The sequence below is a fragment of the Arachis ipaensis genome, chromosome B06, assembly GCF_000816755.2.
Source record: "Arachis ipaensis cultivar K30076 chromosome B06, Araip1.1, whole genome shotgun sequence".
NCBI classification, from domain to species: domain Eukaryota; kingdom Viridiplantae; phylum Streptophyta; class Magnoliopsida; order Fabales; family Fabaceae; genus Arachis; species Arachis ipaensis.
The window spans coordinates 69,840,992-69,855,188 of record NC_029790.2 but is presented as its reverse complement, the minus strand read 5'-3'; positions in this window follow the sequence as shown (position 1 = coordinate 69,855,188).

The following is a 14,197-nucleotide window of genomic DNA, read 5'->3' as shown; positions in this document are numbered from 1 at the left end:
TTTCCTTGTCATAATGAGAAATGCGCGCAACACCTTGGAAGGAAGAGAACCAAGGCTCGGCTCTTGGTAACACCCGAGCTTTGCCCTGGGAGCATGCCATGGGCCAAAAATCCATCAAAAATCAAATTTAATTCATTTCTTCACCAAATTTTAGAGCCCACCTAAATTATTAGATCCAAATTAGGAAGTGTATAAATAGGTGTTAGTTAGATGAAGAAAGAACTTTGGACTTTTACTTTTTCTTTTTTTGAATTTTGATTGGAGAACTTTTTCATTTTAGCTACTGTTTAGAGTTTTCATTTTTCTGAAAACTTTGGCTTGATTTGGGAAGGAGAATTGAGTTCTCTTCCTCTGGATTTTCTTGTTTTCTTTTCTACAAAGCTTTGTTTGAGTCTTAAGTGTGAATAATTGAGGAAATTCTGTCTCACTCTCCTCTTAAGATCTTTTTGTTCAATTTACTGCATAATTCAAAAATTTGTGTTCTTCTTTTCTGAAATTCATCTTCAATTCTCTTTAAATTTTCTTCTAGATTGGATCAAGGAAGGTAGTGAGATCTAGACTTAGTTTTCTAGTCTCTTGACCCCTGAGATCTTGCATTTCCATCTAGTTTACCTGCTAAATGCTTTTACAAGCAAATTTACCTTTCTGTTTGAGATCTATTTCAATTCAAATTATCTTCTGCTCTTTTACTTGTTGCAATTTACTCTTCTTTGTTTAGATACTGCAATCCCAGCTCCCTAAGCCCTTTAATATTCAAGTAATCTACATTTCTTGCACTCTAAGTTTCTGCCATTTACTTTACTTGTTCTTTAAGATTCAGCACTTTTACTTTCTGTTCTCTTTAATTTACTGCAATTCCCCCTTCTCCCTTTACAATTCATGCAATTTAGCTTCTGTCAATTACAAATCACTCAAATCAACTCTTGTTTGCTTGACTAAATCAACCACTAAACTAAAATTGCTCAATCCTTCAATCCCTGTGGGATCGACCTCACTCAGGTGAGTTTTTATTACTTGATGTGACCTAGTACACTTGCCGGTGAGTTTTAGGTATTGGAATTTTGGTTCCAAGCCATCAAGTTTTTGGCCCCATTGCTGGGGATTAATTAGATTGATAATGATTAAGTGAGGTGGAGGTCTAGATCATGCACTTTTTCTTTTCTGTTTCTCTAATTTTTGACTAACACACTAACTGTTTGACTTTTTGCTTAAGCTAACTAAAACCTCACTTTAACAATTGAGTGGAGTTTTCCTGGTTTTTCTGGTTTTGTGTGATTTTTATGATTAGTTTGTATGTCAGGGACAAGGGGAGCTACACCCACCTTTTGTGAACAAGACGAAAGAACCCTCAGTAGATTAAGAAGAGAAGCAAGAGTGAAAAGTGTTGTTGGAGAGGAAGAATCAGAGGAAGAGTTCCAGGAAATGGAGGAACACTCAACTAACCCAACAAATCCACTAGCAGGAGCAACCAACAATAACAACAATCCACCACAGAGAAGAGTTTTGGCTTCCTATACATTTGCAAATCCTAGACATTGTGGGAGTAGCATTCTTACCCCAAATGTTAATGCAAATAACTTTGAACTGAAGCCACAGCTCATCACCTTGGTTCAAAACAACTGCTCCTATGGAGGAGGACCACTTGAAGATCCAAACCAACACTTATCTATTTTTCTGAGGATTTGTGATACTGTCAAAACCAATGGTGTACATCCTGACATTTACAAGCTGCTGTTGATGCACGGAAAACTTGTCTCTCAACAAATCTCCCTTCGGCAAGTGTACCGAAGTTATCGTCAAGTAAAAGCTCACAATAGAGTGAGGTCGAATCCCACAGGGATTGATTGATCAAGCAACTTTAATTAGAAGAATGTTCTAGTTGAGCGAATCCAAAATTTGTCTAACCCAATGAAAGGGGTTTAGTTGTTCATAGCTCTTGAAAATGAAAAAAAAGATGGAGAATACATCATAAAATTAGAATTTGCAAAGAAAGTAAAATACAGAGAGTAGTTCTCTTTTTCCCAGCCTCCAGAGCTTCTTTACAATTCAAAGCTACTCCTATATATACTACTCTTCTCAGCTTCTAGTTTTCTATTCAAGTCTTGGGCCTTTAGATCTTGAGTTTGAAGCAGTTATTTTCTTCATTTGGGCTTGGCTTTACTTGCAGAGAGAAAGTGCTAAGTGGGCAGAGACTTCAGCTCAGGACGTTAGGGGTGTTAATATTTAGTGAGAATATAAGTTCGAGAACGTTACTGACACTTAACATTGTCACTAACGTTCCAATGCACCCCTTTGCCTTACGTTAAAACCCACGTTAACTAGGTTAACGTGGCTTTTACCGTTGCCTTGTTAATCCTTCGAGAACGTTAGTGACACTCAACATTGTCACTAACATTCCAGTGTGCCCCTTCTTGTTTCACGTTAAAGCCCACATTAACTAGGTTAACGTGGCTTCTAATGTGGTCCTTGCCAACCTTCGAGAACGTTAGTGATACTCAACATTGTCACTAACGTTCCAATGTGCCCCTGGGTCTCACGTTAGAGTCCACGTTAACTAGGTTAACGTGGCCTCTAACGTGGCCATCTTTAGCCATCCCAACGTTAGTGACAATGTTGAGTGTAACTAACGTTGGCTCATCCTTCATTCCTCATCGTCAGCTTCCACGTTAACTAAGTTAACGTGGAGGTTAATGTGACTCTTGGGGGTTGTGTGGTTGCTTCAACGTTAGTGACAATGTTGAGTGTCACTAACGTTGGATCTTGTTATTAACTTAGTCTCATGAGTGTATCCAAAGCAAAGTATTCAGGCCAGATAATTGTCATCCCAGCCTTGTGGTTAAACCAACTTAGCTAACTTATGACTACCCCAAAGATTCATGAGTGCACTTCCACAATATGAACTCTACTCTAGTCTTTTAACAACATAATCATTCTCTTCTTCAATTTGATTTAAAATGGACAAGCTTACAAGTAAATAAGGGAATGATGCAGTGACATTTAAACCAGAAATCATGGACCTATTCAGAAGGAAAACTTAAAAGACAGAATTTAAAAAGGGTTCAACTACGAGCAACTACAAATCAAAAGTGCATTCGGACTTTCAACTTTTAACAATTCTTAGTACAATGGAGTTAGGTAACAATACAACCTTCGGGTGATGATCTCTGGTCCCCCTCTCTCTTTGTTATCATCCTAGTTTTTGCTGCCTCGCTTCTTTGGGTGAAGGTGCACCATTTCCTTATAAGATTCCTGCAAGGTTACTGGAAGTTGCTTGTTCCCAAAGCACTTGAGACATAGTTAGCTTACATGCATGCTTGTGCCTCTCGAACTCACTTGGGAATGGTCCCATGAAATCAATTCCCCACACATCAAACAATTCCAGTTCCAAGATGAAATTTTGTGGCATGGCATTTCTTTTGGGCAGGTTTCCAAATCTCTGGCATTCATTGTAGCTTTTTACTAGTTCCTTGGCATCCTTGAAAAGGGTGGGCCAAAAGAATCCGCTTTGTAACACCTTTGCTGTAGTTCTGTCCCCTCCAAAGTGCCCGCCATAGCATGAACCGTGGCAGTTCCACAGGACTTCTCTCCCTTCTTCTTCCGAAACACATCTTCTAAGAATTCCATCTGAACATTTCTTGAAGAGATATGGCTCGTCCCAGACAAAGTATTTTGCATTATTCATGAGCTTCCTCTTTTGATGTTTATTGATCCCTGGGGATAATGCCCCAGTCGCCTTGAAATTTGCAATATCTGCGAACCATGGTGCTTTGTGAACTGTCATCAACTGCTCATCAGGGAAGAGCTCGTTCACATTTGTATCATTTTCTCCACCTTGATCATGGGCGATTCTGGATAGGTGATCTGCCACCTTGTTCTCCACTCTTTTCTTGTCTCTGATTTCAATATCGAATTCCTGCAACAGTAAGATCCACCTTATTAGTCTTGGCTTTGATTTTTGCTTGGCAAACAAATATTTAAGTGTTGTGTGATCTGTAAAAACAATCACTTTAGCACCAATGAGGTATGATCTAAATTTGTCAAATGCAAAAACTATTGCTAGCAACTCCTTTTCAGTAGTGGTATAATTCTTTTGAGTTTCATTAAGGACTTTGCTAGCATAGTATATCACACGAACTAGGTTATCTTTCCTTTGTCCTAACACTGCCCCAACTGCAAAATCAGATGCATCGCACATCAATTCAATGGTAGTTTCAATCAGGTGGGGAGATGATAGGAGCAGAGGATAACCTCATTTTCAAATGTGCAAATGCTAGCATGCATGTTTCATCAAAGATGAATGGTGTATCAGATACAAGGAGATTGCTTAAGGGCTTGGCTATCTTTGAAAAATCTTTAATGAACCTTCTGTAAAAACCAGCATGCCCTAAAAAACATCTAATTGCCTTGACATCACTGGGTGGGGGTAGTTTTTCAATAAGTTATACTTTAGCTCTATCAACCTCAATGCCTTGGTGAGAGACCTTGTGACCAAGGACTATTCCTCCTGTCACCATGAAGTGGCATTTTTCCCAGTTCAAGACCAAATTGGTCTCTTGGCATCTTTTCAATACCAAGGCGAGGTGATGTAGGAAACTAGGAAAAGAATCTCCGAATACCGAGAAATCATCCATAAAAACTTCAATGAATTTTTCTATCATATCTGAAAAGATAGAAAGCATGCAGCGTTGGAAAGTTGTAGGGGCATTACATAGCCCAAATGGCATGCGCCTATAGGCAAACACTCCATACGGACAGGTAAATGAGGTTTTCTCTTGGTCTCTTGGATCAACCACTATTTGGTTAACTTCATCCTCAAGTGCATCTAACCTCATGCATTCCCCCAATTGTTCCGGTGGATAACTCATGCCCTTGAACACATTGAATTTCATCTTTTCATTATGTAATCTCAGGGTGAGGTCACCCTTTTGAACATCAATGACAGCTCCAGAAGTGGCCAAGAATGGCCTTCCCAAAATGATGGAGGTTTTGGCGTCTTCCTGCATGTCCAGCACCACAAAATCTGCTGGGAATATGAAATCTCCTACTTTTACTAGCAAATCCTCCACTATCCCGTGAGGAAATTTGAACGAACGGTCTGCCAGTTGTAGAGCCATTTTTGTTGGTTTAGCCTCCTCAATTTTCATCTTTCTCATCATAGCTACTGACATCAAATTGATGCTGGCCCCTAAGTCACAAAGAGCCTTTTCTACTGTAATTTCTCCTATAATGCAAGGGATCTGAAAACTCCCAGGATCCTTCAGTTTCTGAGGTAGTTTATGCTGAATGATAGCACTGCACTCTTCAGTTAGTATCACAGTCTCATTGTTCTTCCAGCTTCTCTTCTTAGTCATTAGCTCCTTCAAAAATTTGGCATAAAGTGGCATTTTTTCTATGGCTTCAGCAAATGGTATGTTGATTTGTAGCTTCTTGAAGATTTCCAAAAATCTCAAGAACTGGTTGTCATCTTCCTTTTTCTTCAATAGCTGGGGGTATAGAGCTCTTGAGACGTTCAGTTGGGGTATCTTTTTTTCTTTCTGCAAACTTGGCGTGGGGGGTTGCATTCCATCTTGCTCTTCTTCCTTTTCATTTGATCCTTCTTCTTGTGGTTTTTGGGGATGTTCCTTCAGTTCCTTCCCACTCCTAAGTGTGATAGCTTGACACTCCTCCCTTTTGCTTGACACTCCTCCCTTTTGACACTCCTCCAGTTTTGTGATGACAACATTTTGATTCTGCATGTTTGACTGCACTTCCTCTCTGAATGCTTTACTGTCTTGAATGTCTCTGCATATTCCTTCAATGAAGGTTTCGATCTTAGAGAGCTTGTCATCAATTGATGAGTGATTCGGAGCAGACGTGCTGTTTTGGTTTTGATAAGTATGTGGAGAAGTGTTATTGTGGGGGTGTTGAGATGTCCTCTGGGTGAATTGCTTTTGATCTTGCTCACTTCCCCACCCAAAGTTCGGGTGATTTCTCCATCCAGGGTTGTAAGTCTTGGAGTATGGATCATAGTTTTTCCTTGGTGAATTCCCAATGTAGTTGGCTTGCTCCTGACTCCCCTCTGCTTCTTCATTCACTCCTTCTTGGATTGTTGATGAAGATGAGATTGCTGCTACTTGGTTCCTCTCCATCTTCTTGGTGAGGTCAGCCAGCTGCTGGGTAATGAGCTTGTTTTGGGCTAACAGAGCATCTACATTGTTTAGCTCTATCACTCCTCTTGTGTTCCCTCTTTCGGAAGCATAGAAGTAGTCATTTTCTGCTACTGTTTCAATAACATCTATGGCTTCCTCAATGGTCTTCTTCTTGTTCAAGCATCCTCCAGATGAATGGTCTACTGCCTTCTTTGACTCATAAGAGAGCCCTTCATAGAAAATGTGCAGCTGGACCCATTCGTTGAACATGTCAGGTGGACACCTCCTTGTTAAGTCTTTGAACCTCTCCCATGCTTCATACAGAGTCTCACCATCTTGTTGCCTGAAGGTTTGAACCTCAGCTCTCAGCCTATTAATTCGTTGAGGAGGGTAGAATCTTGCTAAGAATTTGTTCACCACATCCTCCCAAGTTGTCAAGCTCTCCCTTGGGAAGGATTCCAGCCACTTGGCTGCCTTGTCTCTGAGTGAGAAGGGAAATAAAAGCAGTCTATAGGCATCAGGATAAACACCATTAGATTTCACTGTGTCACATATTCTCAGGAAGGTGGTCAAATGTTGATTGGGGTCTTCTTGAACACCTCCTCCAAACGAACAGTTGTTCTGAATAAGGGTGATGAGCCGTGGTTTAAGTTCAAATTTGTTGGCATGGATTGTTGGCTTTTGGATGCTACTTCCACAATTGCCTGGGTTTGGATTAATGTAAGAGCCCAAAACTCTTCTATCCTCCCCAGCATGATTTGCTCCACCTCCTCTTCATGATAATTTTCCATGTTTTCTTCCATGTTTGGTTCAAAGTATTCCTCAAACTGTTCCTCCTCTTCTTCAGCACCAACTACTCATTTTTCTTTTGCCTCCCTCCTTAGTCTAAGGAAGGTTCTCTCCGGTTCAGAATCAAAGGAAGTTGAAGCCCCGCTTCTTCTCCCTGTCATACAACCAACAAGTACAAGCAGAGAAAATAGGTGCAGACAGTATTTGTGTCAGAATTGCTGTTAGTTGTGGGTGATGCAATATATCAAACAGTTAGTGGGTTAGCAAACAGAATTGAAAATAACAAAGAAAAAAAACAAAAGAGTAGAGGGAGAAAAGAAGAAGTATAACTAAAACAAAAAGTAAATCACTCAAACAGAAAATGAAATTCACAAAATAAAATGCTCAATCTAGTGATCTTCCAATCTAATCATTGTTGATGCACAATCAATCCCCGGCAACTAGTTCTCTTTTTCCCAGCCTCCAGAGCTTCTTTACAATTCAAAGCTACTCCTATATATACTACTCTTCTCAGCTTCTAGTTTTATTTTCAAGTCTTGGGCCTTTGGATCTTGAGTTTGAAGCAATTCTTTTCTTCATTTGGGCTTAGCTTTACTTGCAGAGAGAAAGTGCTAAGTGGGCAGAGACTTCAGCTCAGGACGTTAGGGGTGTTAATATTTAGTGAGAATATAAGTTTGAGAACGTTAGTGACACTTAACATTGTCACTAACGACATCAGCTGTTATTTCCATTTTCCCTCGGAGACAAGGCTACTCAATGGTTGGAATCCTTTCGAAGAGATAGCATCAACAATTGAGAAGATCTAGTGAGCAAGTTCCTTACCAAATTTTACCCGCCTCGGAGGATTATTAGGTTGAAGACTGAAGTACAAACATTCACACAGATGGAGACTGAACCTCTCTATGATGCATGGGAGAGATAAAAGGCTCTAATTAGAAAGTGCCCTCCTGAAATATTCAATGAATGGGACATATTGCAGAATTTTTATGAAGGCTTGACATTGAAATCTCAGGAGGCTCTGGATCACTCAGCCGGGGGCTCTTTACAATTAATGAAAACTGCAGAGGAGGCCCAAAATCTCATCGATATGGTAGCTAACAACCAGTATTTCCTTGCTCACCAAAGGCAATGCCAACCATCACAAAGGAAAGGAGTGATGGAGTTGGAAGGAGTGGACTCAATCCTAGCTCAAAATAAAATGATGCAGCAACAAATTCAGTAACAATTTGACAAAATGGCCAAAAAGATTGATAGCCTCCAAGTTGCAGTAGTAAACACAAGCCAACCATCAACCCCTTGGGGGCAGAATGAAGAGAATCAAGAGGATCAATAGCAAGAACAATTCAGTATGTGCACAATCAAGGGTCTGGATCAAATGAGGTTTATGGTGACACTTACAACCCCTCCTGGAAGAACCACCCCAACCTCAAATGGGGAGACAATCACACTTAGACTCAACAGCCATGGCAAAGAAATTCAACACAAAATAGTTGGAAAAACACAAACCACAACAACCAGCAGAAGAATAACCAAAATACATACAGAAAACCACAAAACACTTACGCCAACTCTAACCATCATCCATCCAATAACCAAGCCACCAATCAAAACACTTACCATCAACCCTCAACATCTCATAACTAACCAATCTCATAAGACTCTCAGAGGATCACCAACTTGGAGCTCTTGATGGAGAAAATGATGAAGCACCAAGAGATGACAACAAAGAACCAAGAAGCTTGCATGAAAAATATGGAAAAGCAGATTGGACAGCTTTCCAAGCAAATTGCTATTGAGAGACCATCAAGCTCACTCCCAAGTGATACAATTCCAAATCCGAAGGAAGAGTGCAAAGCTATACAGCTAAGGAGTGGAAAGACATTGGTGGACAACAAAGAAGTAACCAAGAAGCCTAAAGAAAGCAACAAAGAGCCAATAGGAAAAGAGGAAGCCAGCAACAAGGATGTGACAAGAAGCAAGCAAACTTCAAAGCAGGCTAAAGAAAAGGAGGAACAACCACACAATTCAAAGGAAGCAATAAAAGAACCAACCAAGGATCACAGGCAGGGAGTGAACTTCACACCTCCATTGCCATATCCCTAAAGGTTCAACAAGGAGACTAAGGACCAACACTTCCCTCAATTTCTTGAAGTCTTCAAGAAATTGGAGATAAATATTCCACTGGTTGAAGCACTAGAGCAGATGCCTCTATATACAAAGTTCTTGAAAGAGCTTATCAACAAAAAGAGAAGTTGGCATGAGAAGGAAACTATACTGCTTACTAAAGAATGCAGGACATTAATCCAGAAAAGGACTTCCCCCTAAACTTGAAGACCTTGGAAGGTTCTTTTTGCCTTGTACCATTGGCAGCATGATCATCAACAAGGCAATGTGTGACTTAGGGGCTAGTATCAATCTGATGCCCTCTTCTCTGGTGAGAAAGCTGTGCATAGAAGAAGTGAAGCCAATACAAAAGTCTCTAGAATTAGTGGACAAGTCAGTGATCTGTCCCAGGGGTGTGATTGAAAACCTTCTAGTTAAGGTGGACAAATTCATATTCCCTGCAGATTTTGTAGTCTTAGACTCAGATGAGGATGAAGGTGATTCCATTATACTTGGAAGACCATTCTTGGCCAGAGCTAGGGCCATTATAGATGTGGAGCAAGGAGAGCTGACCCTCAAAATGCATGATGAAAGCATCACTCTGAATGTATTTCCAGAAACACAGCTCATTGATGAAAAGAAGAATTGCATGGAAACTGACAAGGAAGACTTGCAATGGAGGGAAGGAATCAATAAGACAACCAGTAATCACCTTCCAAAGCAAGAAACAGACAACACAGCAAGAAAAAAAGAGAATGAGACGATGTAGAGTGATGAAGGAACTCAAGAAGAAATTGAAGTGTTGACCACTAAGAAGGAAAATCCTAAAACAAAGTCCACTGTCAAAGAAGAAGTATCAACAAAAAGAAGAAAGAAAAGCAAGAAAAAGACTCAGAAGGGGTGGAAGAACAAGAAAATTTCAACTGAGGGATTTTCCAAAGGTGATAAAGTACAGTTAATTTACCAACAGTTGGAAACAAGCCAACAAGCTGATGGCTACTACACTACCAGCAAAATACTCTCACTAGAGCATGCTGAAATTGAGCATCAAGGCACTAAAAGGAAGATCACAGTGAGGGGGGATAAGCTGAGACACTACAGTCATCAACCACCCCAATGAGGGGCCCAATGTCAAGCTAGTGACAATAAAAGAGCGCTCCATGGGAGGCAACCCATGATTTAAGATTCAAGTTTGTTTTAAATTCAATAATCTGGGATCATTCTAGCATGATTTTGAATTCTCATGAACATACTTGATAGATGCATACACTGAGTTCTTGAAGCATATACCAGACTTCTAAGTTTGGTGTGCCTTCATTAGCTTTTCAAGCATTTTTAGACCGTATGCTTAGTCATTTTTGATGAGGTATATGACCAAACATTAAGTTTGGTGTCTGCACATGTATTAATTTTCAGAAGAATCATTTCTTGTTCATAGAATCAAAGTCATGCATAGATGGATTATGCATTATTTCATTTTAGAAATTTATGATAGAAAATAAATGATGTATTATGATGAAGGTATCAATTGTGATGAATTGCTTGCATTTTACATTAATCCCTTAGCAAGAGATAAGTTTGGTGTTCACCAAACCTTGGTTCACTAATTAAGGGACACAATTGATCCTTTATGAATAAAAAACATAATAAATAATCTAAGCACTCACCACTTCATCACCGTGCTACATTTGTGTCCTAAGGCTTAACATTTTGATTTAATTAGGAAAAAGAAGGTTGGGGTAAAGACAAGAAGAAGACACAGCTATGACAAGCCAAGAGAGAAGGGTCACATGTGCCTAGAGAGGTGTGCCTACCTTGGGAACAAAATCTGTATGCTAGCCACCTTGGAGGACGAACCTCATGCAACCAATAGGGAGAGAATCATTGTCAATCCTCAAGAGAACATGCAAGCCGTTCATCTCATGAAGCTACTATGTTGGTTAGCTCAATCTTCACCCTTCATCAGTCATAACCGAACTCTTCCCCCCCTAAAAAGTGTTTTGTTCAAAGCTTTGATGACTTGACTATAAGTAGGTGGAAACATTTCAAGAGCTACACATTCATATAAACCTTCCTCATACTTGCAAGCTATTGTCTCACCTTTCACTTAGCCAAAAACATGTCCCTTTTTCCTTACCAACATCAACATTCCCTTTCTCACATTTCCTTCCACAACAAGACCGAATCTCACCTCATCAAAGCTCATCCTCACTCTTCCTTCTATTTGAATCCATGGCTTCATCAAGTTCAAGAAGAAGAAAGGGCAAGGAACCAATGGTGGTCGAACCTCCCACCTATGATACCAGGAAATTTAGATCTCAGTTTCATGAAGGAAGATATCATAGGCTCATGAAAACAAAGCGTATCATCCCTGAGATGGGTTTTGAGCTGAGGGAAGGGGAGTACCCCATCATGAAGCAAATCACTAGTGAAAGAAGGTGGGAGCTTCTATGTGATCCTTTCACTGACATTAGTGCAGTTATGATCAGGGAATTCTATGCAAACGCGGTGAAAGAGAGCGAAGACAGTGCCCCTTACAAGAGTTATGTCAGAGGGGTTGAAGTGGATTTTATTCCATCATCAATCACAAGGGCCTTGAAGCTAAGAACTATAACTTATAAAGAGCTTAACTATGAAGCCAGACTGCAAGGAGAGAATGACCCCGATGAGATTTTACAGGGGATATGTTTGGAAGGCACAGACTAGGAAAGAGATTCAAAAGGAGTTCCAAGCCACTTGAAAAGAATAAATCTTACTCCTGAGGCCAACGGGTGGTATGAGATAGTAAAAAGATCTATACTTCCCACTGGAAATACCTCAGCTGTCATAATCAAGCGTGCACTCTTAGTATACTGTATCTTACATGGAGGAAAAATTAATCTGGCATAACTCATGGCTGACAATATCCAAGAGATGGCTGAAAGCACAAATAAATCAAGTAGGCTTGGTCATCCAAGCACCATTCTAAGGCTATGCAACAAAGCTGGAGTGATCTTTAAAGATGAGGATATAGAGAAAGTAAAAAAGGGGAAGGGAATCACAAAGAGAAGCATGGAAGGCATCACTGAAGAGGATGATCAAGAAGAAGAACCCCAAAGGAGAAGAAGACCACAAAGGGAGGCAGAGCAAACTCACGGTGCCATAGACATGAGTCAATTGCAAAGAGCTCTTGAGGAAATATCACAGCAAAATGTGAGAGCACAAGAGCAGTATTCAAGGCAACAAGAGCTATATTTGCAACAACAAGAGCAATATCTAGAGCACCGGGAGCAATATTTGAAGGATAGAGAGCAAAATAAAGCTTGGCAGCGCAGAATGGAGGAGAGGCAAGAAAACTGGCAGCTACAAATGATGGCTCAACAACAAGAATTCCAAACAAAGGTTCTTGAGGGGCAGAGAGAACAAACAACAAATTTTAAAGAGTCATATGACAAAATGTTCCTGACCCAAGCCAAATCTGGGGAATACACTCATAACTTGTATCAATGGAAGAACATACATCATACCATTGGAGAGTGTAAGCATGTGGATAGAATAGAATATGATGAAGACACCCAAGCAAAGTTGGATTATTTGACTCACAGCATGCCAGCAATAAATCTACAGATTAAACCATTTGAGATGTGCCCTGAGTTAGTAAACCAACAGAGAGCAAGAACAGATAGATACTCAGCACATATGCAAAACAGATTGGAGGATGTTGGACTCTTGGGCCTGCTAGATTCTGTCTGGGACAGAAGATGCCTTGGCGAAGAAGCTCAAGACTACTCCAAGCTCTGGAAGAGAAAGAAGAAGAAGGGAAAATCAAGCAAAAACCAGGAACAAAACAATTAGAAGGTGGTGAAGTTCTTTCATGATTTCGAATTAAATAAGGAAGATGCATGTCTGAAACATGACATGCCTCCAAATGCTCTTTGTTCTGCATTTTTGTTTTGAGTAATTAGCTTGAAAGTAATCTGCATAATTTTGTCATCCTTCATTTGCTTGAATCTTGTTTTGTGTCCCATATACTTGAATAAAAGAGAAATATTTGAATTAGGAAGAAAATATCCAATGTTGCATGAGTTAGAATGAAAGTTAGTGGTGGTATTTGTTGATTTAATGCATGGCTCATAAAATAAATGCTGCATAATGATATGTTCTTTGAAGAAGGAACTAGTTTGCTGTTATAAATGCTTGTATCATTAAAGATCCCTTGAGAATGAAATAAAACAGAAAGAAAAAGAAAGAGAAAAAGCCAAGAATGGCAAAGAAAACAAATAATAAGGCTAGGCACCAATAGCTTGGACCCTAGGATACATGCCTGTGGTGTTTTTGTGCTAGGATATGCTTGGACAAGTAAGTTCTAAGGAGTATTTCAAAACTTGGCCACTTAGATCAACTGATTTGGGATTGCCAACTGAAAGTCCACAATACAGAGCAACCTAGCTACAAAACACTTAGTTATCCAAAGAGATGCTGGGAATCAATGATCCTAGGAAGAAAAGGTTTAGCCATGTGTCTGTGGTGAAGGAATGTTGAGCAAAATTAAGCCAGAGGCTACTGCAACATTTGCTACCAAGCCTTCAAAGAACAATAAGCTCTCTGAGCAAAACAAAGAAGGAAAAGTTAGCAAGGGAACAAGCAAAAGTAAAGCCTTATAGCAGCAAACTTAGTGATCCTTTGAGGAAGCATCTCCTATGTAACAGCAAGCAATAAATGAGCAACCATTGTCTGCATAAAAACCCGATGAACCAAGTTTAACTATATGCTCAACAAGGATATGCACACTTCTCTGTTTCATTTCATTCCCTCTTATGTTTGATGCTTGCTTGGGGACAAACAAGATTTAAGTTTGGAGTTGTGATGACAAGTCATCATATGGTAGCTTTGCAAGCATTTTTCACATGTTTCATTAGTTTTTATGCACTTTCTTTTATTGTAAGTTAGTAATTTGGAGTGGAATTGCATGGTTTATTTGAATCAATCAACCACCCTTTAATTAGCACAAGATCATGAGGTTTAAGCTTGAATTAATTTATTTTTAAATGAATTTTAAACCTTGTGAATTTAGTGATACTTTGATTGGTTATTTTGATTACTTGTAGGTGAAGAAAAGAAAAAAAATGAGAAAAGCGTGGGCCAAGGGAAGGAAAGCGTGGCTCAATTCAAGGAACAAGAGCACAAAGCTCTTGCCA